Here is a 26,770-nt window from a genome sequence, read left to right on the forward strand (position 1 = left end):
ACCTAAACAGAATTCTTGATAAATATGTTCTACCATTCCAAACCCTCTCAATAATTCATTCATTTAGCCTACTTGCTGTAGCCAGTAATTCTGGAAGTTATCCATGATTCTTCTTTGCCTCACTTCCCCCTTCTGTGACAATACCTAAGCAAGCCTTGTCAACTTCATTAAAAGACACCAAATCTGTTTTCACCTCTCCACAGCCCTTCTACCATCACTCCAGTACAAGTTATCATCAAATCAACTTTCATCTGAATTATTGCAATAGTCCTAAAAGTAGTCTTCTTGTCTCCAGTCTTGACCTTTCCCCCACAATTCATTTTCTTTCCTTTCTTTTTATTTGACAGAGTTAGATAGTGAGAGAGACAAAGAGAAAGGTCTTCCTTCTGTTGGTTCACCCCCCAAATGGCCGCTATGGCTGGAGCAATGCCGATTCCAAGCCAGGAGCCAGGTGCTTCCTCCTGGTCTCCCATGTGGGTGCAGGGGCCCAATGACTTGGGCCATCCTCCACTGCCTTCCTGGGCCACAGCAGAGAGCTGGACTGGAAGAGGAGCAACCGGGACTAGAGCCCGGCACCACAGGCAGAGGATTAACCAAGTGAGCCATGGCGCTGGCCCCTCCCCGCAATTCATTTTCACACAGCTCCAATGCCAATTCCAGTTTCCTGCTAAGGCACACCCTGGGAGGCACTAGGTAATGGCTCAAGTACCTGGTTCCCTGCCACCCACATGAGAGACTCAGATTGAGTTCCAGGCTCCTGGCTTTGATCTGGTCCAGCACCAACCATTGCATTAAGGCATTAAGGCATGAATCAAGCAGATGGAAAATGTCTATTTCTCCCTCTCTCTCTCTCTCTGTCTCTCCCCCGACTCACTCCTGCCTTTCAAATAAAATAAAAAATGAATAAATATTTTCTTAAAACAAGAAATGAAAATGATTCAATCCAAGACATTGGCCATATTGTTGTAATTCCGAAGGCAGATTTAGGAGATCTTGAAGGTAAGAATGTGGGGGAACCCGAGTTATGGCACAGTAGGTAAAGCCCACTGCCTGCAATGCAGGCATCCCCTATGGGTACCAGTTCATGTCTCAGTTTTTCCACTTGCAGTCTAGCTCCCTTCTAATGTCCTGGGAGAAGTAGCAGAGGATGGCCCACCCATGTGGGATACCCGCATGAAGCTCCTGGTTCCAATCTGGCCTAGCGCTGGCCACTGCAGCCATATGGGGTGTGAACTAGACAAAATAATTCCCTGCAACTCTTTCAAATAAATAAATAATTCTTTAAAAAACAAAACAAAACAAAAGGACCTGGGGATCACAGGTAAGGCTAAGGGAGAATAAGGAATCAAAGTCAAATCCAAATTTTTGATTTAGGCAACTGTGTAGTTAATGATGTCATTCAATAAGGAAATTTAGAAGGTTTATATTCTGTGGGGAAGATATTGACTTCTGAAGTATATAAGGAATGTCCAGGTATGTTTTGGAGGAAGAGAGATCTAAGTTACATAAAGTGAAATGGGGGAAGTATGTATGTGTAGAAAACTATATCACTTGCAAATTTTTAAAAGCTTTTGATGCTAAGGTAAAGAAGGAAGCTCCTGCCCCTCACAAAACCAAAACCAAGGGGCTGGCACTATGACATATCTAGTAAAGCCGTTGCCTGCCTGCAGTAACAACATCCCACATGGGCACTGGTTTGAGTCCTGGCTGCTCCATTTCTGATCCAGCTCTCTGCTATGGACTGGGAAAGCAGTAAAAGATGGTCCAAGTGCTTGAGCTCCTGCATCAGCGTGGAAAACCCAGAAGAAGCTACTAGCTTCTGGCTCCTGACTCCGGACTGGCCCAGCTCTGGCCGCTGTGGCCATCTGGGGAATGAACCAGTGGATGGAAGACTTCTCTCTCTCTCTCTGCCTCTCTGTAACTCTGCCTTTCAAATAAATACATAAATCTTAAAAAAAAAAAAAAAAAAAAAAAGTCAAGGCAAAGATTTTCAAGGCCAAGAAGGTGGTACTGAAAGGCATCCACAGCCCCCCCACCCCCTCCACACACAACCAAATCAAAAACAATTCACACCTCATTCACCTTCTGGCATCCCAAGACACTGTGGCTCCAGAGAGCCTAAATATCCTCAGAGTATCCTCCAGAGTAAGACAGAAGAAAACAACACACTTATGTTCATTTTAGCAGCCAAGGCCAATGATCACCAGGTCAATCAGGCAGTGGAGAAACTCTGACAAGAGGAGACTAAGATAAACATCCTGATCGGGTCTAATGGAGAGAAGACATATTTTTCATTGACTCTTGATTATGATGCTTTGGATACTGCCAACTAAATTGAGATCACAAACTGGCTAATTTTATATATATACACTTTTTTTTATTTTCACCATGAAAGGAGAAGGAGGAGGTAGCTAGAAACAAAATCCTTGGGAACAGCAACATTAAGGACTGCTGAGAGAAAAGAGACTAAGACTACGTAGGAAACAAAGGAATAGGAGCTCAGAGAAACATCAGGAGTGTACAGTATAAGAGTTTAAAAAGGCAGAGAGGTAAAATAAGCTAAGGACTGAAAACTATCATTTGAGTTTGACAATTAGGTCACTGAACACAGCAATTTTAGTGGAGTGGTGGGGACAAAACAAAATTACAATAATTGAAGAAAAACTGGCTATGACAAAATGAAAAGAGCACAGAAAGATACTTTTAAAAACAGAAGAGAAAAGTAACAGTACTTGGAGGCAGAGTGAGACTAGAGAGTTGGGGGAAAGAAATCTTGGACAGGAGATTCAGATAAAAAGAGAATTAGTTAAAAAAAGAGAACGACACACACACACAGTTATGTAACAAAATGAAGGAAGGATTCATAGTAAAGAAAAGCTTGTTATAAGAGTGGATACAGTAAACTACAGGTATGGAAGAAGTAAAGATAATCTTCACAAATGATAGGCTGCTGCTGCTGCTTTTTTTTTTTTTTTTTTTTTTCCGACAAGCAGTGTGACAGAGGGAGACACACAGAGAGATGGGGGTGGGGCACAATAGTTCTTCCATCCGCTGGTGTACTCCCCAAATGGCTGCAAGGGCCAGGGCTGGACCAGGCTAAACTGGGGTTCCAATATGGGATGCTGGCATTGCAGGCAGCAGTTGAACCTAATATGCCATGATGCCAGCAGCTATATGATAACTTTTGAGAGAAAGATTGAGGAAGAATAACATTTTTTTTTTCTTTTGACAGGCAGAGTGGACAGTGAGAGAGAGAGAAGAAAGGTCTACCTTTTTTCCGTTGGTTCACCCCTCAATGGAAACTGTGACCAGCACGCTGCGCGCGGCCGGCGCACTCCGCGGATCCAAAGCCAGGAGCCAGGTGCTTCTCCTGGTCTCCCACGCAGGTGCAGGGCCCAAGGACTTGTGCCATCCTCCACTGCACTCCCGGGCCACAGCAGAGAACTGGACTGGAAGAGGGGCAACCAGGACAGAATCCGGCGCCCCGACCGGGACTAGAACCTGGGGTGCCGGAGCCGCAGGCAGAGGATTAGCCTACTGAGCCACAGCACCAGCCAAGAATAACATTAGAAGACTAGAAAGAGCCAGCGCCGTGGCTCAACAGGCTAATCCTCCGCCTTGCAGCGCCGGCATACTGGGTTCTAGTCCTGGTCAGGGTGCCAGATTCTGTCCTGGCTGCCCCTCTTCCAGGCCAGCTCTCTGCTATGGCCCGGGAGTGCAGTGGAGGATGGCCCAAGTGCTTGGGCCCTGCACCCCATGGGAGACCAAGGAAAGCACCTGGCTCCTGGCTTCGGATCAGCACGGTGCGCCGGCCACGGCGGCCATTGGAGGGTGAACCAACAGCAAAAAAAAGGAAGACCTTTCTCTCTGTCTCTCTCTCTCTCACTGTCCACTCTGCCAGTCAAAAATAAAAAATAAAATAAATAAATATAAATAAATAAATAGAAGACTAGAAAGAAATTAGGTGGCACTGCCTGCAATGCCAGCGTCCCATATAGGCCTGGTTTAAGTCCTGGCTGCTCCACTTCCAATTCAGCTCCCTGTTAATGTGCCTGGGAAAGCAGCAGATATGGCCAAGTGCCTGGGCCCCTGTACCCACATGAGAGACCTAGAAGTTTCTGGCTCCTGGTTTTAGCCTGACACAGCCCCAGCCCCAGCCAATGTGGCCATTTTGGAGAAAGAAAAAGCAGATGAAAGATTCCTCTCTCTCTCTTTCTGTATCTCTGATTTTCAAATAAAATATATAAATCTTTTAAAACAAGAAAGAAAAAGAAAATAAATTTGAGATCTTATGGAAAAGCTGAATGGTTGTAGAAAAATAAGAGCAAAACAGAGACACAATCCAGAAAGACTAATAAATAGTTTAAATTGCCTCTCAGAAGAAACAAGTAGCAGAGAGAAAAGGCTGGATGCCAGACGAGGGAAATTCTTTAATCAATATTGGACCTACTCCAGTTGCCTAAAAATCACAGCCAAGTTCCCCAATCTCTTCCCAAAACCAAAAATCTACACTCACCTGGGAGCCAAAACATGTAACTTCAAAATATTTAAGGAGGTTTCCAATCCTAACACTCTATATGTCCATTAAACGATGCCTGGGAGAACTGAGATGTATGGCATACAAACAAATCTCAGTCCTGAAAACTTTTTCATGCACTGAAGTGGAAGAAATGTCTTAGGGTACAGAACAGTGTCCTAGGATAGGAAGTAGAAACTAGGGTAAAGAAACATACTTGTATCATATTTGGCAACATGCAAACCTAGCAAATAGTAGAGAATTGGCAAGAGTAGATTTAGCCTAATGGTTGTGCTAAAGAAACCCATATCCCACACTGAAGTGCCGGGGTTCAGTTTCTAGCTTTAGTTCCTAATACTAGTTTCCTGCTAGTACAGACCCTGGGAGGCAGGAGTGATGGGTTTGTGCCACCCATAGAGAGATTTGGACTGGGTTCCCAGCTCATTAGTTCTTAGGGTTCTGGACTAGTATCAGTCAAGCCCAGGCCAATGTTGGCATTTTGGGAGGGAGCCAGCACATAGGTGCTATCTGTTTCTCTGTCTCCATGCCTCTCAAACAAACAAAATAATTTAAAATAAAAGATAAATAGTAGACATAAAAACTATGATGTATGCATACTGTTTCAGTCAAAAAATGAGATAACTGGGGAAATGTGAAAACTAATTGAATCTCTGATATTAAGAAATGTTTGCTGGTGTCAGTGCTGTGGCATAGTGGGTAAAGCTGCTGCCTGCAGTGTCAGCATCCCATTTGGGCGCCAGTCCCAGCTGCTCCACTTCCAATCCAGCTCTCTGCTATGGCCTGGGAAAGCAGTGGAAGATGGCCCAAATCCTTGGACCTCTGCACTCACGTGGGAGACCCAGAAGAAGCTCCTGGCTTCTGGCTTCAGATCGGCACAGGTCTGGCCATTTAGCGATCTAGGGAATGAACCAGCTGATGGAAGACCTCTCACTCCCCTCTCCCTTTCACTCTAACTCTGCCTTTCAAATAAAATAAATATTTTTTGAAAGAAATGTTTGTTAATTCTTTGAGTTTATTTTCAGTCTTATCTTTTAGAGATACAAACTAAAATATTTATTCATGAAATTATACGATGTCTGGGATTTGATTCAAAAAATTTAGAATAGGTTAGTGGGCCAAGGATACTTAAATAAAACATGATTGGCATGGGTTCCAACAATTATTGTAGCAGAATGATAGGTGTTCATTATATAGTCTTATCTACTTCTGCATATATTTGAAAGTTTCCATAATAAAGAGTTAAAATTTTTTTAAAGATTTATTTATTTGAAAGAGTTACACAAAGAGAGAAGGAGAAGCAGAGAGAGAGGTCTTCCATCTGCTGGTTTCCTCCCCAAAAGAGAAAAGCAACAGCTGGAGCTGTGCCAATCCAAAGCCAGGAGCTTGGAGCTTCCTCCCGGTCCCCGACGTGGGTGCAGGGGCCCAAGGACTTGGGCCATCTTCTATTGCTTTCCCAGGCCACAGCAGACAGCTAGATCGAAGTGGAGCAGCTAGGACTTGAACCAGCGCCCAAATGGGATGCTGGCACTGCAGGTGGTAGCTATATACCCGCTAAGCCACAGCACCAGCCCAAGTGTTAAATTTTTTTAATCTATGGTTTTCTTTTTTTTTTTTTAAACATTAAATCCTCATGGAATTGGGACTAAATGAAAACTATGGGGAATTCAGCCTTCACCCAAGAAAAGAACTAGGGATATTTATGTTTCCTGATATTTGGCTTTCCACTCAAAGCCAGACATTGTTTAATATCAATATTAAAAATGCTTAGCTAAAATCTACAAACTTTAGACACCCTGCATGTTCCTTTTTAAGATCTATTTTATTTATTTAAAAGGCAGAGTTACATAGAGTGGTCTTTCATCTGCTGATTCACTCCCCAATGGCAGCAATGGCCAGGTCAAAGCCAGGAGCCTGGAACTCCATCTGAGTCTCCCATATGGGTGGCAGGGGCCCAAGTCATCTTCCATTGCTTTCCCAGGTGCATTAGCAAGGAACCAGATCATAAGTGGAACACCCAAGACTTGAACTGGCACCCAAGTGGGATGCTGGGTTTGCAGGTAAGAGCTTAACCTGTTATGCCACAATGCCAGTCCTCATATTCCTTTCTTTTATAAAACATGTATCTGCTTTCATTTCAAAGTCATGAACTACTTAAAAAAAAAAGCATCTAAATAATACCAAACTGTCTTTCCAAAAAGCAACAACATAAATATATATATACACATATATATATCATTTAATAAAGTATATTTATTACAGTGTTTTTAATAAACTAGAGAAAGAAAATGATGCAGAAAACAACAGAATTAGGTAGCATGAGTTTCCAAACCTAGTTCTGAACAAACTTGATATCACTAGGTTAAAAACACCCTGTTGTAGAGGACAGTGTTATGGTACAAGATAAGATTAAGCGGCTGCCTGCCATGCTGGCATCCCATATAGATGGTGCCAGTTTGGTTCAAGTCCCACTTCCAATCCAGCTCCAAAGCACTTGAAAGAAGATGGCGCAAGTACTTGGGCCCTGTCACCTACATCTGGAGACTCAGATAGAATTCCAGGCTTATGGGGGCTAGCATTATGGCATGGGGATAAAGCCACCACCTGTGATGATGGCATCCCACATGGATACTGGTTCCTATCCCAGCTGCTCCACTTCCAATTCAGCTCCCTGCTAATGGCCTGGGAAAAGCAGCAGAAGATGGGCCAAGTGTTTGGGCCCCTGCACCCATGTGGGAGACCTGGAAGAAGAACCTGGCTCGTGGCCTCCACCTGGCCCAGTCTGGGCTGCTGATGCCATTTGGGGGAGTGAATCAATGGATGGATGAGCTCGCTCTCTCCCTCTCTCTGTAACTCTTTCAAACAAATATACAAATCTTTATAAAAAAATCCAGGCCCGCGCCGCAACTCAATAGGCTAATCCTCCACCTTGCGGCGCTGGCACACCGGGTTCCAGTCGCGGTCAGGGCGCGGGATTCTGTCCTGGTTGCCCCTCTTCCAGGCCAGCTCTCTGCTATGGCCCGGGAAGGCAGTGGAGGATGGCCCAAGTGCTTGGGCCCTGCACCTGCATGGGAGACCAGGAGAAGCACCTGGCTCCTGCCTTCGTATCAGCGCGGTGCGCGGGCTGCAGCATGCCAGCCACAGCGGCCATTGGAGGGTGAACCAACGGCAAAAGGAAGACCTTTCTCTCTGTCTCTCTCTCTCACTGTCCACTCTGCCTGTCAAAAAAAAAAAAAAAGAGAGGGAAAAAAAAAAATCCAGGGCCAGTGCTGTGGCATAGAGGGTAAAGCTGCCACCTGCACTGCTGGCATTCCATATGGGCGCTAGTTCAAGTCCTGGCTGCTCCAATTCCAATCCAGCTCTCTCCTATGGCCTGGGAAAGCAGTAGATGGCCCAAGTCCTTGGGCCCCTGCACCCGCGTGGGAGACCCGAAAGAAGCTCCTGGCTCTTGGCTTCAGATCGGCGCAGCTCCAGCTGTTGCGGCCAATTGGGAAATAAACCAGCAGATGGAAGACCTTTCTTCCTCTTTCTCTCTCTCTCTCTCTGCCCCTCCTTCTCTCTCTGTGAAACTCCAACTTTCAAATAAATAAATCAATCTTAAAAAAAAAAAAAAAAAAAAAAAAGCCAGGCTCCTGGCTTTGGCCTGGCACAGCCCTGGCCATTGCAGCCATTTGACGAATTACCAAAGAATAGAAGACTGATCTCTCTCTCTGTCCCTCCCTGTACCTCTGCCTTCAAATAAACAAATGCATCCCATACCACATTGTCTGGTTCAAGTCCCAGTTTCTTCTTCATCTCTGATCAAGCTTCCTGTTAATACATTTTCTGGGAGGCAGCAGATGATGGTTCAAGTACTTGGATCCTGCCACCCACGTGGGAAACCCAGATTGAGTTCCAGGCTCCTGGCTTTGGCCTGACCCAGTTGTGGGGATTTGGCAAGTAAAACAGTGGATGGAATATCTCTGTCTCTCTGCCTTTCTAACAGAAAGTAAAAAATAAAACTAATTTTAATACCCTAATTCTTCAAATTTTCTCAGATTGTGGTTCACAAAAAATCAGCCAGTTTCTAATCTGAGGTATTTAGTGGAAAAGATTCCTTCTCCTTCCATATTTATAAAAGAGCTGGGGCAGGCATTGTGGCAGAGGGTGAAACCACCATGTCCAACACCCATATCCCATATGCCAGTGCCTAGGATCAAGTCCTGCTTCGCCTTCCAATCAAGCTTCCTGCTAATGCATTCCCTGGGAGGTAGCTGGTGATAGCTCAAGTACTTGTGGTTCTTGCCATTTACCGGGAGATCTGGATTGAAATCTTGGCTCAGTTGCAGGCATCTGTGAACTAGCAGATGTAAGCTCTGTCTCTGAAATAAACATTTAAAAATTAGGTAAAAATTGGAAAGGTAAGGAAAAAGATGTATGAATTACTGTGGAGAAGGCACTTTAATATCACATTCCCATAAAGCTAATCCCCAAAAAGATGTGAATGAACAACATATAAAGCAAATGAAGCTAAGACTCACAAGGTCATCAAGCTGGTTTTAACTACATATGCTAATGACTTGCAAATCTCTCCCTTATAAACCTTTCTATTGAACTCAAAACCTACATATTCAGAAGCCTGTTGAATATTTACTCCTGGATTTCCCAGAAACCTCAAACTAATATACCAAAATCAAGTCCATCTTCCCTCAAATATAACACCTTCTTTTTATTCTTGTATTAATGACATCACCATTTACTCAGCTGTCCAAGGTAGCAATTCAAATCCCTTCTAAAAATTTTTTTTTAATTTATTTATTTGAAAGGCAGTTAGAGAGAGGAGAAGAAATAGCAAGAGATATCTTCCATCTACTGGTTAACTCCCCAAATGACCATATCAGCTGGGTCTGGGCCAGGATAAAGCCAGGAGCTTCACCAGAGTCTCTTATGTGGGTGCAGGGGGCCCAATAATTTATTGCTTTCTCAGGCAAATTAGCAGGGAGCTGGACTGGAAGTGGAACAGGACTTAAACTTGTGCCTACATGAACTCGACACTGCACCACAGCACCAGCCCCTCAAATCCATTTATTTAAAGAAAGATTTATTTATTTGAAAGGCAGAGTTACAGGGAAAGGGAGGTAGGAAGGGTGGGAGGTCGTCCATCCACTGGTACACTACCAAAATGGCCAAAAATGCCAAGACTGGGCTTAAATCTGGAGCTGCGATTCTATCTGGGTCTCCCACATGGTGGGAGGAACCCAGAGACTTGGGTCCTCCTCCACTGCTTTCCCAGGTGCATTACCAGGGAGCTGGATTGGAAGAAGCGCAGCTAGGACTTAACCCAGAGCTCACATGGGATTACTGGAGTCACAGGCAGCAGCTTAATCACTGTGCTGCAATATTGACCTCAAATCCATTTCTTCTTTTTCTTAAAGATTTTATTTATTTGAAAGGCACAGTTACAGTGAGAGGAGAAGAGATAGCAAGATTTTCCATCCCTTGGTTCACTCCCCAAATGGCCACAATGGCCATATCTGAGCTGGTGTCAGCCAGGAGCCAGGAGCTTTCTTCAGGTCTCCCAAGTGGGTGGCAGGACCCAAGCACTTGGGCCATCTTCCGCTGCTTTCCCAGGTGCTTTAGCAGGGAAATGGATCAGAAGTGGAGCAGCCAGGACTTAAATTGGTGCCCATATGGGATGCCAGCACTGCAGGCAGTGGCTTAACTCATTACACCAAAACACTGGCCCTTCAAATCCATATCTGATAACTCCTTTTTCCTTACTTCTCCTTCAATATAAAGTCAACGTAAGCACAACTCTACCATTACCACCCTGAGATCCTCAATACCTTTCAAGTGATTATCACACAATTTCCTAACTAACTAGTCTCTGACGCCAATTTCAGTTTTTTAAATCTTTCACACTGTCAGGTTTTTGTTTTTTTTTTTAAAGATTTATTTATTTATTTGTAAGTCAGAGTTACAGAGAGAGGCAGAGAGGGGGGAGGGTCTCCCATCTGCTAGTTCACTCCCCAGTTGGCCCCAATGGCTGGAGCTGCACCGATCCAAAGCCAGGAGCCAGGAGCTACCTCCTGGTCTTCCTATGCAGGTGCAGGGGCCCAAGGACTTGAACCATCTTCTACTGTTTTTCCAGGCCATAGAAGCTAGGAGCCAGGAGCTTCTTCTGGGTGTCCAACAAGGGTGCAGGGGCTCAAGGACTTGGACCATCTTCTACTGCTTTCCCAGGCCATAGCAGAGAGCTGCATCAGAAGAGGAGCAGCTGGGACTAGAACCGGCACCAATATGGGATGCCGAGGTTTCAGGCCAGGGCTTTAACCTGCTGTGCCACAGCACTGGCCCTCCAAACATGCTACCTGTGACACCAGAATCCCAGTATCAGAGACAGTTGGACTGAACCCAGGCTGCTCTGCTTCTGATCCAGCTTCCTGCTGGTGCACTTGAAGCCTGGAACTCTATCTGGCTCTCCCACTTAGGTTACAGGAGCACAACCTGTTAGGCCATCGACTGCTGCTTTCCCAGGCACATTAACAGGGAGCTGAAATGGAAGTGAAGCAGCTGAGATTTGAACCAGCACTCACACAGGGAGCTGATATTAACCTACTGTGCCACAACACCAGTCCCTATTCCTAATTTTTCATGTTTTTCCCTACTAGCTTTACAGTCAGTTCCCAGAAAACTTGTAAGTAAATCTTTAATCACTTCTTAAATGACCCATATTTTCCCATTAAATAGTATAATACTGCACCAAACCACCATTTCATTACTTAGCTATTAAATTGGATTACTTATTTCCCTCCTTTTATTAAATGTATCTTTAATAAAGCAAATTCAGAATTTTTCCTGTCAAATTGGATTCCTCTTCATTCTAAGTCATGGAGCTCTCAGAGGGACAAAATCAAGACCTTGAGAGGCAGAGGAGAGACAGAAATAGATATTAAACACTTCCCTAAGAAAATACTCACTTCTCACCAAGAGTACAGTGACTTCACACTATTTCCCCTCTGGTCAGCTGAGAGGCTGCAGGCCTTCTCGTGGCCACTCTGCTTCTCACACCCACTCTGACTTCTCAATTTTGTTATATTAGAATCATCTTTTTCATTTTATTTTAAAGGCAGAAAGACAGAACCATCTGCTGGTTCAGTCCCCAAATGCCCTCAACAGTCAGGGATGGGACAGGCTGAAGCCAGGAGCCCAGAACTCAATCTAGGTCTCCTATATAGGTAGCATATCAGCTACCATGATGGTAGGCCATCATCTGCTGCCTCCCAGGATGTACGTTAGCAGGAAGCTGGTTCAGAAGTATAGTAGCTCCCTCTCTGTCTCCCTCTCTCTGTAACTCTGCCTTTCAAATAAATAAAATAAATCTAAAGGGGGGTGGGGCACTGTGGCATAATGGGTTAAACCATGGCCTGCAATGCTGGCATCTCATATGGGTACCGGTTTGAGTCCTGGCTGCTTTACTTCCAATCCAGCTCCCTGTTAATGCACCTGGAAAAGCAGCAGAAAATGGATGAAGTGCTTGGGCCCTTGCACCCATGTGGGAGATCCATAAGAAGCTCCTGGCTCCTGGCTTCAGCTTGGTCCAGCCTTGGCCACTGGAGCCACTTGGGGAGTGAACCAGAAGATGGAAGATCTGTCTCTCTCTGTCACTCCCTCTCTCGCTCTGTAATTCTGCCTTTAAAATTAAAAAAATAATAATAAAAAAATAAAAAATAAATTGAAAAAAAAAGAGGAATAGCTGGGATTTGAACACAGGCCTCCCAAGTAGCAACTTTACTGCTATGCCACGCACCTGCCCTAGAATTATTTCTTTAAATTGCTGTAATATTTTAGGAGTTTCAAATCCGTTAGGCTTATGTTTCCTCTGAAAACCTTCCAAGCTCCCTCCCTGCCCTGGTTTGCTGCATTATAAAATATTACTTTGCCAAAGTCTTAGCTCATTTCCCCCCTTGCTTGTCCTGATACAGTGGTATATATCAATAATGCATTGGAGCCAGGGCTGTGGCACAGCGGGTAAAGCTGCCGCCTGCAGTGCCGGCATCCCATATGGGCACCGGTTCAAGTCCTGGCTGCTCCACTTCCAATCTAGCTCTCTGCTATGGCCTGGGAAAGCAGTAGAAAATGGCCTAAGTCCTTGGGCCCCTGCACCCACATGGGAGACCTACAGAAGAAGCTCCTGGCTCTTGCCTTTGGATTGGCACAGCTCCAGCTGTGGCCAGCTGGGGAGTGAACCAGCATATGGAAGACCTCTCATCCCCACCTCCGCCTCTCTGTAACTCTACCTTTCAAATAAATAAATCTTAAAAAAAATAATAGGGCTGGCGCCGTGGCTTAACAGGCTAATCCTCCGCCTTGCGGCGCCGGCACACCGGGTTCTAGTCCCAGTTGGGGCGCCGGATTCTATCCCAGTTGCCCCTCTTCCAGGCCAGCTCTCTGCTGTGGCCAGGGAGTGCAGTGGAGGATAGCCCAAGTGTTTGGGCTCTGCACCCCATGGGAGACCAGGATAAGCACCTGGCTCCTGCCTTTGGATCAGCGCGGTGCGCCAACCGCAGCGGCCACTGGAGGGTGAACCAACAGCAAAAAGGAAGACCTTTCTCTCTGTTTCTCTCTCTCTCTCTCACTATCCACTCTGCCTGTCAAAAATAATAAAATAATAATAATAATAATAATAGAATAATGCCTTCTCCTCTTCCATTTTCAGCATTACTGTCTACTAGGAATGCCCTAAATTCCTTGTGCACAAGGGATTATCCTGGAGCCCAATGCAGGATGCCTTTTCTGATAACAGCTGCATCCAACTTTTCATGAATTATCCTAACAAACTGTACCTCCTCTAGGTCATTTACTCTACTTCACCAATTCTAAGACTTTTTTCCCTGCATTTTTTAAAATCTCTGAAAAGCGGATCAGCCCGGTGTGCCGGCCGCGGCGGCCATTGGAGGGTGAACCAATGGCAAAGGAAGACCTTTCTCTCTGTCTCTCTCTCACACTGTCCACTCTGCCTGTCCAAAAAAAAAAAAAATCTCTTGGCCGGCGCCGCAGCTCAATAGGCTAATCCTCCGCCTTGCGGCGCCAGCACACCAGGTTCTAGTCCCGGTCAGGGCGCCGGATTCTATCCCGGTTGCCCCTCTTCCAGGCCAGCTCTCTGCTATGGCCTGGGAAGGCAGTGGAGGATGGCCCAAGTCCCTGGGCCTTGCACCCACATGGGAGACCAGGAGAAGCACCTGGCTCCTGGCTTCGGATCAGCGTGATGAGCCGGCCGCAGCGGCCATTGGAGGGTGAACCAACAGCAAAAAGGAAGACCTTTCTCTCTGTCTCTCTCTCTCTCTCTCACTATCCACTCTGCCTGTCAAAAAAAAAAAAAACTCTGGAAAGATACTTCTTATAACTGATAGCATGTCAGTCTGATTAGCAACATTCCTTACAATCACTGAAACGCCAGACTAGATGAAATCAATACATTACATTCTACAGTGATTACTTTGTATATTTGTTTTTTTCACTAGGCTGTGAACTGCCACAGGGCAGGGGCTATGTCATAATCATCTTTGACTAGCAAAGATCAGATACGAAAAGAGTATATAAAAGGCACGTATCTGGCATGGTGGTTAAGATGCTACATGGGATGGCCACATCCCACATTGAAGCGCCTTCATTTGGGTCCAGATCCACTTTTGACCTAGCTTCTTACACATACCCTGGGAGACAACAGATGATGGCTCAAGTACTTGGGTCCCTGCCACTCACATAGGAGACCTGGATTGAATCCTAGTCACTGGCTTCAGACTGGCCCACCCTCAGCCATTGCAGGGATTTGGGGAATTAACCAGCACATAGATCTGTCTCTGTCTGCCTTTCAGATATATAAGCTTAAAAAATTTTTTAAGAAAGTGTAGTCAACAAACACTAGGAACAATTACTATTTATTTAGCATTTACCAAATATGAGGCACCATTCTAAACATTATTCACGTATTAACCTCACTGAATTCTAAAAACAACCCCATGAAGTACCTTTTTTTTAAAGATTTATTTATTTATTTGAAAAGCAGAGTTACGGAGGTGGGGGCACAGAGGCTGAGAGAGAGAGAAAGAAAGAACAAACTTCCATCCGCTGGTCCAGTCCCCAAATGACTACAATGCCCAGGTCAAATCCAGGAGCTTCATCTGGGTCTCTGGCATGGGTACCTGGTCCAAGCACTTGGGCCTTTTTCTGCTGCTTTCCCAGATGCATTAACAGTGAGCTGGATCAAAAGTGGTAAAGCCAGGACTCGAACAGGTGCCCATATGGGATATGGGCACCGCAGGCCACAGCTTTACCCATCATGCCACAGCACTGGTACCCCCATTATTTTCTTTATAGATGAAGAACCTGAGGCATGGACATTTTAGATGAGCAAATTCAAAGATACATAATAAAGCTGCAGAAGATTTGAACCCATGTTTATTGATGATGATTCATGATCATTGGTTATCATTTTTCAGCAAACATTTAATGAACAATCACTAACGGTAACTAACTGTACTAAACTAGCAAACCCGCCGGCTCCATGGCTCAACAGGCTAATCCTCCGCCTTGCGGCGCCGGCACACCAGGTTCTAGTCCCGGTTGGGGAGCGGGATTCTGTCCCAGTTGCCCCTCTTCCAGGCCAGCTCTCTGCTATGGCCTGGGAAGGCAGTGGAGGATGGCCAAAGTGCTTGGGCCCTGCACCCGCATGGGAGACCAGGAGAAGCACCTGGCTCCTGGCTTCGGATCAGCGCAGTGCGCCGGCTGCAGCACGCCGGCTGCGGCGGCCATTGGAGGGTGAACCAACGGCAAAAAAAAGGAAGACCTTTCTCTCTGTCTGTCTCTCTCACTATCCACTCTGCCTGTCCAAAAAAAAAAAAAAAAAAAAATAGCAAACCCTAATCATAAGAAAACGATCTGAACCACAGATCTATCCTTTAAAAAAAAAATTTATTTATTTGAAAGGCAGAGTACAAGAGAAAGGAAGAGACAGAGATCTTCCATTCACTGGTTCACTCTCCCCAAATGGTCATGATGGTCAGGGCTAGGTCAGGCCAATGGCAGGAGCCAGGAACTCCATCCAGATCTCCTACATGGACTGCAGGTGGCCAAGTACTCAGGCCACCTTCAGCTGCTGTTCAAGGAACATTAGCAGGAAGCTGTATTGGAGGTAAAGCACACATATGGGAAGCGGAAATAGCAGGCAGCAGCTGAACTTGCTGTGCCATGGCAGGTGTTGTGGTTTAACAGGTCAAGCCTCCACTTGCAATGCTAGCATCCCATGTGGGCGCCAGTTTGAGACCTGGCTGCTCCATTTTCGATCCAGCTCCCTGCTAATACTCCTGGGAAAGCAACAGAATACGGCCCAAGTGTTTGGGACCCTGCATCCACATGGGAGACTTGGAAGAAGTTCTGAGCTCTGGCTTTGGCTTGGCCCAGCCCCAGCTATTATGGCCATCTGAGAGTGAACCAGTTGGGGTCGGCGCTGTGGCATAGCGGGTAAAGCCACCACCTGAGGTGCCAGCATCCCATATGGGTGCCGGTTCAAGTCCCAGCTGCTCCACTTCTGATCCAGCTCTCTGCTATGGCCTGGGAAAGCAGAAGATGGGCCAAGTCCTTGAGCTCCTGCACCCACGTGGCAATACCCGGAGGAGGTATGGCACAGCTCCAGCCATTGCAGCCAACTGGGGAGTGAACCAGCAGATGGAAGACCTCTCTGCCTCTCCTTCTCTCTGTGTGTAATTTTTTCAAATAAATAAATAAATCTTAAAAAAAAGGAGTGAACCAACAGATGGAAGATCTCTCTCTGTCTCTCCTCCTTTCTTTGTAACTCTGCCTTTCAAATAAAATTTTTAAAAAAATCTATAAAAAAAAGAAAAAAAAAAGAACATGCTACCCCACAATGCTGGTCCCAATAGATCCACGGATCCACTTTTTTTTTTAAGATTTATTTATTTGAAGGCTAATCCTCCGCCTGTGGCGCCAGCACACCAAGTTCTAGTCCCGGTCAGGGCTCCGGATTCTGTCCCGGTCGCTCACTCTTCCAGGCCAGCTCTCTGCTGTGGCCAGGAGTGCAGTGAAGGATGGCCCAAGTGCTTGGGCCCTGCACCCCATGGGAGACCAGGGGAAGCACCTGGCTCCTGCCATCGGATCCGCGTGGTGCACCGGCCGCAGCGGCCATTGGGGGGGTGAACCAACGGAAAAGGAAGACCTTTCTCTCTCTCTCTCTCTCTCTCTCTCTCTCTCTCTCTCTCACTGTCCACTCTGCCTGTAAAAAAAAAAAAAAAAAAAAATTATTTGAAAGGCAAAGATAGAGGTGGGGGGAGAGATATCTTCCATCAGCTGGTTCACTCCTCAAATGGTTGCAATGGCCAGGAATGGGCCAAGCCTAAGCCAAGAACTTCTTCCAGGTCTCCCATGTGGATGCAGGGATCCAAGCACCTGGGCCATCTTTCACTGCTTTCCAGGCACATTAGAAGGGAGTTGATTACAAACGGGACAGGAACTGGTGTCAATAGGGGATGCTGGCACTGCAGGCTGAGGTTTAACCTTTTACATCATAGCACTGGCCCCAACCCATTTTTTTTTTTTTAAATGAGCATCTTTGTACTTTTTTTAAGATTATTTATAAGTCAGAGTTACAGAACAAAAAGGAAAGACAGACAGATTTTCCATCTGCTGGTTCATTTCCAAATGGCCAAAACAGCTGGGGCTGGGCCAGACCAAAGCCAGGAGCCAGGAGCTTCTTCCAGTATTCCACATGGGTACAGGGGACCAAGCACCTGGGCCATTCTCCATTGTTTTCCCAGGCACGTTAGCAGGGAGCTGGACTGGAAGTGAAGCAGCCAGGGCTTGAACCGCCACCCATATGCGATGCCAGCGCTGCTGATGGCTTCTTAACCTGCTGTATCACAACACCAGTACCTAGATCCACTCTTGAATCATTTACCCTCCAATCATCAGGAGTAACCTACAATTTCACTGAGTTAAATCTATTCTATGGCCAGCGCTGTGGCTCACGTGGCTAATCCTCAACCTGCGGTGCCAGCACCCCAGGTTCTAGACCTGGTTGGGGTGCTGGATTCTGTTCCAGTTGTTCCTCTTCTGGTCCAAATCTCTGCTGTGGCCCAGGAAGGCAGTGGAGGATGGCCCAAGTCCTTGGGCCCCTGCACTCGCTTGGGAGACCAGGAGGAAGCACCTGGCTCCTGGCTTCGGATTGGCATAGCTCCGGCCGTGGGGGGGGGGGGGGGTGTGAACCAACGAAAAGGAAGACCTTTCTCTCTGTCACTCTCTCTCTCACTAACGCTGTCAAATAAAAAAAAAGATTTTCACACCAATGTTCTCAGTAAAAAATAGGATTAAAAACACCAAAATTTTTTAAATGGAACATTTTTAAAAAGCTTTTTCCCTGAGCAATGAGATGCATTAAGAATTTTGATTCATTTTTGAGTTAATAAACATTATTCCTTTTATTTTAGCCCTTGTTATGTCAGAGTATCACTGGAAGACTTTATATCCCCTAGCTCATTCCCACTTCGGACAGACAGCTCACACAACAGGCAACCATTCAATGTACTCACCACCCCTTTCCCTCTCCCAGGTTAAGTCCTCATCTGGTAACTGTCATCTACTACATAAAAATCATCACAAATAGCAAAGAAAATAGGAGAAAAGGACAGGAAATTCTCATCACAGCTGAACAAACCTCTATTACTTCAACATAACATAACACGAGTGGTATTTATGAGCTTGCCTGAACTTCTAGAAATTTCCAATAGAGAGAAAATGTACTACCAACATTAAAAGTACTAAGCAGGGGCCGGCACTGTGGCGCAGCAGATTAATGCCCTGACCTGCAGTGCTGGCATCCATATGGGCACTGGTTTGAGACCAGCTGCTCCACTTCTGATCCACTCTCTGCTATAGCCTGGGAAAGCAGTAGGGGATGGCTCAAGTGCTTGGGCTCTTACACCTGCATGGGAAACCTGGAAGAGGATCCTGGTTCCTGGCTTTGGATTAGCTCAGCTCTGGATGCTGCAGCCATTTGGGGAGTGAACCAGCAGATGGAAGACCTCTCTCTCTCTCTGACTCTACCTCTCTCTGTAATTCTTTCAAATAAATAAAAAATAAATCTTCAAAACAAAACAAAATAAATTTGTAGACTGCAATGATTTAAGACAACAGTAACAAATGTTTTCCTCTAAATAATCAGTGTTATAAACAGGGAATTTATTGAGGTTGCCATGAAACTAGAACTCAGAAGTTTAAAATCATACATTACTGTGCACTTTGAGGAAAGAGAGGTTAAACATGTTTTATAGACAGAAAAAGTAATGACAACTAGGGGTCACGTCTTCCATTCCTATAAAATAATTCACTTCCCTTATCTGTGTATCTTCAAAGAGCTAGTGCAGCCACTGCCTGCCTTTACTCAACTAAAGACGAACCACTCACTAACTTCCAAAAGGTGTCACCGTTTCAAGCTCCCAGTTCTCAGAACCAGCAAAGCTGAAGCATCTGTTTCTTTCTGTCCTTTTTTTTTTCTTTTTCTTTTTCTTTTTAATTTATTTGACAGGTAGAGTTTCAGAGAGAGAGAAGACAGAGAGAAAGGTCTTCCTTTTTCCGTTGGTTCACCCCCCAAATGGCCGCTACGGCCGGCGTGCTGCGCTGATCCAAAGCCAGGAGCCAGGTGCTTCCTCCTGGTCTCCCATGCGGGTGCAGGGCCCAAGGACTTGGGCCATCCTCCACTGCCTTACCGGGCCACAGCAGAGAGCTGGACTGCAAGAGGAGCAACCGGGACTAGAACCCGGAGCCCATGTGGGATTCTGGCACCACAGGCGGAGGATTAGCCAAGTGAGCCCCTTTCTGTCCTTTCGAAAGGAGTTTGCACCTCTCTCAAAAGCTGCAGCTACAAAGCCATGTTCTCTCTCTGGAAGTACAGAGTTTAACTCTGTCCAATGCTTTGTGTACCCTAAAAAATAACAACAACAAAGGCTCAGGAGTGTCCCTCCAGCCTCTTAGAAAAGAACCAGCCACCCCTTGGGCTCTTGCACAGCTGCTTCTGTCTTTTTCTGTGAGACATTCTGCCCAGGAGGTTCTAGAGACAGACAGGGTAACAAAAAAAAAAGCTGAAAAGCTGCTGTATGCTCATCTGACCTCCAGAATAGAGACAGGACCCTGGGGCAACCCAGAGACTTCTTTGCAAAAGCAATACTTTTTACAATTTAAAAATAACAAATTGCATTTGTACACCCCTCACTGGGCAGCCCTCCCAGCTTGTCTCAAAGTAGTTTCCTCAACTCATAATAAAACACATTAGTGCCAACTGTGTTACAAGAGAACCCCAGTGAGCTATGTTCAGAAAGCATTTAACAGATTGGCCCTCCATTCTCCATTTCCTTCCTCTTGGATGAGCAGCTACATGCCATTCTTTTTTTTTTTCCCCCACAAATATAAAACAGTATTTTTCCTACAGAATCTGATGGCTAATTTGTCAAATCACAAAAGAAACTTATGCAGGTTTTACAACAATAAGGCTGGGCCTGGACAAAGAAACCAGTCATTGCATTAACAACAGTCAAGAGTAAAATCCAGAGGCCACCTTTGTGGCTTAGTGGGTAAAGCCTTTGCCTGCCAAGCCAGCATCCCAAATGGGTGCACCTGTAGGAGTCCCAGCTGCTCCACTTCCCATGCAGCTCCCTGCTAATGCGCCTGGGAAAGCCAACAGAGGATGGCTCAAGTGTTTGGCCCCCTGTACCCACGTGGGAGGCCCAGAAGAAGCTCCTGGTTTCGGCCTGGTCCCCTTTCCCCTAGACTGTTGCAGCCATTTGGAGAGTGAACCAATGGATGGAAGATCTCCCTTTCTCTTTCTCTATAACTCTGCTTTTCAAATAAATAGAATAAACCTTAAAAAAAAAAAAAAAAGAGTAAAATCCAGGAATAATCTTGGTGATATACTAGCATCAGCACTCAATAATCAACAATCTCAATCATAAACGGACTAACTGCCAATAGCTGGTTTGAAGCACATCTTCCAAAGGTAGAGAAAGGTTAAGTGGGGCCTGCCCAAGGTTATCTATCAGCTTTATCAGCACTGGACTTCGTTTCGAACCTGTCTGACTGCAAGCCCCTAGCTCTTTGCCCAGACCGCTCCCGGCTTTAAACACAGGGCTCCTGAGTTCGATCCTTTGCCCAGAGTAGCCCAGATAACTCCAGGCGACCGGCCCTTCCCTGCCTGGTTCAGAGCTGGATTCTTCTGCTGCAGCTGGGCTTTCATCCTCCACCCCCCGCCCCCCCACCACCACCGCGACCATTCTCTGAAAGAAGCGGAAAGGGAGAGGCGACCAAAAGCTCCTGGGGGAAGGGATGAAGACGAACGAGGCAGCTCGAGACACTGGCCCTGCCGTGACTTGCTTTCACTCCACAGCGCGCAACTCCTTCCCTCCACAAGGGACCCAGCTCCGGAGCCTGCGATATGGCCACCCGTGCCCCAAATTCCCACCTCAAACTGTCCCTCCCCCACACCCCTCAAACCCCGACATGCAGAGTTCATTCCCCCACATCGTGGTATCCCTCCGCCAGACAGCCCTCCTTCCCCGCTGTCGCCTACCCCCTTCCATCACACTCACTGTCGGTGACTGGGCCCGGCCCTCATGGCTGCTCCGTTGCCGCCCGCCGCCACCACCGCAGCTCCACGCCCCGGCCCCTCTCAGTCACCGCAGCCGCCGTCGGGACTCGCCGGGAGCTGCTCCTGCGCCTGCGCAGCCTCGAGCGTCGGGGCCCTCTTGGGCCGCCCGCGCCTGCGCACCTCGCGTCGGGAGCGTCTTCCTCAGTGCCTGACGGCCTGGATCTCTGAGTCAGGTGGACATGGCCGCTGGCAATGAAGACTCAGGCCTGGGGAATTTGACCGCTGCCTAGGGGTTTGAGGCTCCTGAGTACCTTTCCTAGGTTACTAAATTTTTGGGCCGTACTTGCTGTAAGAGACCACAGATTTAATGGTGTTTCCAGGATTCTGGATCCTGCTTGCCTTTAAGGCGTGAATTCAGGTGCTCTGAGGCGACCACTGATAATAAATTTGAGTTTCTTTCAAGAAGACCATCGCGTCTAGAATGCATTAAGAGTATTTATGGGCCGGCGCCGTGGCTCAACAGGCTAATCCTCCGCCTTGCGGCGCTGGCACACCGGGTTCTAGTCCCAATTGGGGCGCCGGATTCTGTCCCGGTTGCCCTTCTTCCAGCTCTCTGCTATGGCCCGGGGAGGCAGTGGAGGATGGCCCAAGTCCTTGGGCCCTGCACCCGCATGGGAGACCAGGAGAAGCACCTGGCTCCTGGCTTCGGATCAGCACGATGCGCCGGCTGCAGTGGCCTTTGGAGGGTGAACCAACAGCAAAAAGGAAGACCTTTCTCTCTGTCTCTCTCTCTCACTATCCACTCTGCCGGTCAAAAAAAAAAAAAAGTATTTATGTAATTGGGAACTTTGACATTCCAGAAAACACTACCGGTCAGGAGGTGCTGGGAAGCCCTGGGGACTTTGTTAAGGTGGTGACTTCACCTTGAATGCACGGGGACACTGCTAAGTTCAAGACATATTTATCATGTTTGTGCTGCTTATTAAGTGGAAATGTCCTAGAAATCCTACATGGGCCGTCAAGGAATTTGCAGCAGAGTAGTCCCCTATAAATCCAGCTCTCACTGTGGAGGCTGGCCATTTGTAAACTGGCTGTGAAAAATCAGATCTTTAACCCAGTGAGACCCAACTTGCAGCCCCAAAACCACGGTGTGCTGCTATGGTATAACAAGGTACCAAGTTTGATCAAGTCCTGGTATTTCAACATCACAGACTTGAAAGGAGCTGGCAATGCAATGCACTACCACCAAAGGGAATAGCAGGTACAAGATTAAGGATACCACTAACATCACTCTCTTTCATGTTATCTCCAGGCCTGCCCTCCCATCTACCAAGTTTGGACAGAAAGGAATAGGGGAGGGGAAGGAGGAGAGAAGCTATTTTTCTGAGAAAGATGTTAAGGAGTGGGCACTTGGCACAGCACTTGAGAGGTTACTTGGAACATTTACATTCTATATCAGAGTACCTGGTTGGAATCCCAGCTCAGCTTACTGCTAATGTGTACCCTGGGAGGCAGCAGATGATGGATCCAGTACTTAGACCTGGATTGAGTGGTCTTGGATTTGGCATAAAAAACCCCTGGCTGTTGCAAGCATTTGGGGAGTGAAGAAGCAAATGGAAGATCTTTGTCTCTCTCTGCCTTTGAAATAAGTAAATAAATTTTTGTTTTTTAAAAAAGGATGTTTTATACTCCATACAAAACAATAATGATTCCTGATTCCAGGATCTAATATGAATCTTTTAACTCCTAGACTAAGATTAATGGACATTTTCTTCATTTATGAAAGAAGCAAAAATAACCTCTGAGTAAAGTTGAGAATGCAAAAATAGTATTTCACAGAGATATTAGAGATAATAGAGACTGCTTCTGACCAATATTCTTTCTGTAAAAGGAGGCAGGAAGAAATAAATATACAGGTGCATATAATGGGGTTCTCAAGCCATTAAGAAATAAAGGGGGCCAGCACCATGGCTTAACAGGCTAATCCTCTGCCTTGCGGACCCGGCACACCACTAGTCCCGGTTGAGGCGCCGGATTCTATCCCGGTCGCCCCTCTTCCAGGCCAGCTCTCTGCTATGGCCCGGGAAGGCAGTGGAGGATGGCCCAAGTGCTTGGGCCCTGCACCCCATGGGAGACCAAGAGAAGCACCTGGCTCCTGGTTTCGGATCAGCGAGATGCGCCAGCCGCAGCAGCCATTGGAAAATGAACCAACGGCAAAAAGGAAGACCTTTCTCTCTGTGTCTCTCTCTCTCACAATCCACTCTGCCTGTCAAAAAATAAAAAAAGAAAGAAAGAAAGAAAGAAAGAAAGAAAGAAAGGGGGGCTGACATTGTAGTGTAGCAAGTGTAGCACTACCTGTGACTCAGCATCCCATATGGGTGCCAGTTCAAGGCCTTTGCTGCTCCACTTGCAGTCCAGCTCCCTGATAAAGTGCCTGGGAAGGCAACAGAAGTTGCCCAAGTGCTTTGGCCCTTGCACCCATGTGAGAGATCTGGAAGAAGCTCCTGGCTCCTAGCTTTGGCTTGGCCCAGCCCTGGCCATTGTGGCCATTTGGGGAGTGAGCCAGTGGATGCAGAATCTTTCTTTCTTTATCTCCCCTTTCTTTATAACTCTGCCTTTCAAATAAATAAATAAATATTTTGAGAAAACAAAAAATGGTCACTCCCTGACACCTTCTCAGAGAAGCACTAAGAGCCTAAGGACTCTTTCTTATCAGATATTTGTAACTTTATTTTTTAAGACTTATTTATTATTTAATTGACAAAGAGATTCCATATGTAGGTTAACTCCCTAAATGGTTACAACTGCTAGAGCTGGGCCAAGCGGAAGCCAGGAACCTGGAACCCAATCTGGGTCTCCCATGTAGGTAGCAGAAGCCCAAGGACTTGGACCATCCTCTGCTTTCCCAGGCGCATTAACAGGGAGCTGGATTCAAAGTAGAGCACTCAGTAATCAAACCAGTGCTTGTATGGGATGCCAGCACTGCAGGTAGTGGATTAACCCACTGTACCACAATGCCAGCCCTATGTTTGCAATTTTCACTATATGCTGCCTATACATTGCATCTAATACAGACCCCGGAGAAGCAACTCTACATAAGATGCAGACCCAATGTATGCCCTCCCTCCCACCTGGCCAGCATTTTTTTTTTTCTTCTGTAGGCCTATCTTTTTTTTTTTTTTTTCTGACAGGCAGAGTGGACAGTGAGAAAGAGAGAGACAGTCCCCGACCGGGACTAGAACCTGGTGTGCCAGCGCCGCTAGGCGGAGGATTAGCCTAGTGAGCCACGGCGCTGGCTCTGTAGGCCTATCTTAAGATTAAAAAAAGAGGAAAAAAAGGTAAGAGCTAACAGAGAAGCATGGTGAGCAGAAGGCAGGACATCCTGTGGGCAACGACCAGGATCAGTCTCTTACTCCTGGCTCAGAAGAGTTGGTGTTAACTGTAAAAGTATTACCATTTGGGGGCCGGCGCCACGGCTCAATAGGCTAATCCTCCACCTTGTGGCGGGGCGCCGGATTCTGTCCCGGTTGCCCTTCTTCCATGCCAGCTCTCTGCTGTGGCCAGGGAGTGCAGTGGAGGATGGCCCAGGTGCTTGGGCCCTGCACCCCATGGGAGACCAGGAGAAGCACCTGGCTCCTGCCATCGGATCAGTGTGGTGCGCCGGCTGCAGCGGCCATTGGAGGGTGAACCAACGGCAAAAAGGAAGACCTTTCTCTCTGTCTCTCTCTCTCACTGTCCACTCTGCCTGTCTAAAAAAAAAAAAAAAAAAAAAAGTATTACCATTTGGAAAGAGAACACCACATGGCCAGCGCCGTGGCTAAACAGGCTAATCCTCTGCCTTGCGGTGCCGGCACACCGGATTCTATTCCGGTTGCCCTCTTCCAGGCCAGCTCTCTGCTATGGCCCAAGTCCTTGGGCCCTGCACCTGCATGGGAGACCAGGAGAAGCACCTGGCTCCTGGCTTCGGATCAGCGAGATGCGCGGGCCGCAGAGGTCATTGGAGGGTGAACCAACAGCAAAAAGGAAGACCTTTCTCTCTGTCTCTCTCTCTCACTATCCACTCTGCCTGTCAAAAAAAAAAAAAAAAGAAAGAGAACACCATAGGTCAACTGCAGAGCCAGGAAGAATGGATGCCTAAAAAGAAGACCATGGTTGACCCTGACGTATTAGGGAACTGTGCCTTCCTAACTCTGCCGCTAGTCCTGCTGGAGTGTACATAACAAGAGTAAATCTTCCTATATTTGAACTATGCTGGGCCTACTTGAATTTTTACCATGGGCAGTATAATGAGATTTTTTTTTTTTTTTTGCCCCACTAAAGTTTTTTTTTTTTTGACAGGCAGAGTGGATAGTGAGAGAGAGAGAGAGAGACAGACAGAGAGAAAGGTCTTCCTTTTTTGCCGTTGGTTCACCCTCCAATGGCCGCCACGGCTGGCGCATCTCGCTGATCCGACGCCAGGAGCCAGGTGCTTCTCCTGGTCTCCCATGCGGGTGCAGGGCCCAAGCACTTGGGCCATCCTCCACTGCCTTCCCGGGCCATAGCAGAGAGCTAGCCTGGAAGAGGGGCAACCGGGATAGAATCCGGCGCCCCAACCAGGACTAGAACCCAGTGTGCGGGCGCCGCAAGACGGAGGATTAGCCTGTTGAGCCACGGCGCCAGCCGGCCCCACTAAACATTTATTTATTATGTCCAGTGAGGCATTCAGAGAATCAACCCTGCTCCATCCTCAGGCTCACTACAGACATGTAGCACTAACCCAAGCCTACCATTTAATATGTATATAACATTTCCTGAGCTACAATGATTCTCTCTGGAGGGGACACATAACCTAGACAGAGCCAAAAGGCACAAAGAGAAACCTGATCCTGGAAAGTCTTGTCTTTCCCACTGTACCTGGATATATAATTCCTAAAGTTGCTGCAGCCATGTTGCTACTTCAAGGAGAGAGCCAATCCAGAGAAAGATATGATTCATTCAGTCATTGGTTAAAAATCAACTGGGTCTTGGGGCCGCCACTGTGGCATAGTAGGTAGAGCCACCACCTGCAGTGCTGGCATCCTATATGGGTGCTGGTTCAAGTCCTGGCTGCTTCACTTCCAATCTGGCTCTCTGTTATGGCCTGGGAAAGCAGTGGGACATTCTCCTGGGAGGCCTGGAGAAAGCTCCTGGCTCCTGGCTTCAGATTGGCACAGCTTCGGCTGTTGAGGCCAACAGGAGAGTGAATCAGCAGATGAAAGCTCGCTCTCTCTCTCTCCCTCTCTGTCTCTCTCCCTGCCTCTGCCTCTCTGTAACGCTTTCAAATAAATAAATAAATAAATCTCTTTTTTTTTAATCAACTGGGTCTCTTTTATATATATGTTTTTATTTGAAAGAGTTACAGAGAGAGGTAGAGACACAGAGAGTCTTCTATCTACTGGTTCACTCCCCAAATGGCCACAATGACTGGAGCCAAGCTGATCTGAAGCCAGGAGCCCAGAGCTTCTTCCAGGTCTCCCACGCTGATGCAAGGGCCCTAGCACTTGTGCCATCTTCCACTGCTTTTCCAAGCCATAGCAAGGAGCTGGATTGGAAGTGGAGCAGCCAGGGCTAGAACCAGCACCCTTACC

At 46.8% G+C, this 26,770-nt stretch overlaps 1 protein-coding gene across 4 annotated transcripts in view; it reads right to left on the reverse strand.

Annotated features, from left to right (window-relative positions):
* FAM222B (family with sequence similarity 222 member B) overlaps nt 1-21,265 on the reverse strand; it is a 98,764-nt gene extending 77,499 nt beyond the window's left edge. For 3 of the 4 annotated variants that reach the window (XR_009868507.1, XR_009868508.1, XM_062216691.1), the window contains exon 1: nt 21,166-21,265. The gene's annotated coding sequence lies outside the window, so the exon portion shown is untranslated. Of the gene's footprint in view, nt 1-8,826; nt 8,871-21,165 lie in introns of those variants that run through there. The other variant, XM_062216693.1, reaches the window with a different exon arrangement.
* Nucleotides 21,266-26,770: the final 5,505 nt, after the last annotated feature.

This window comes from Lepus europaeus, chromosome 18 (genome assembly GCF_033115175.1).
Source record: "Lepus europaeus isolate LE1 chromosome 18, mLepTim1.pri, whole genome shotgun sequence".
Classification (NCBI taxonomy): domain Eukaryota; kingdom Metazoa; phylum Chordata; class Mammalia; order Lagomorpha; family Leporidae; genus Lepus; species Lepus europaeus.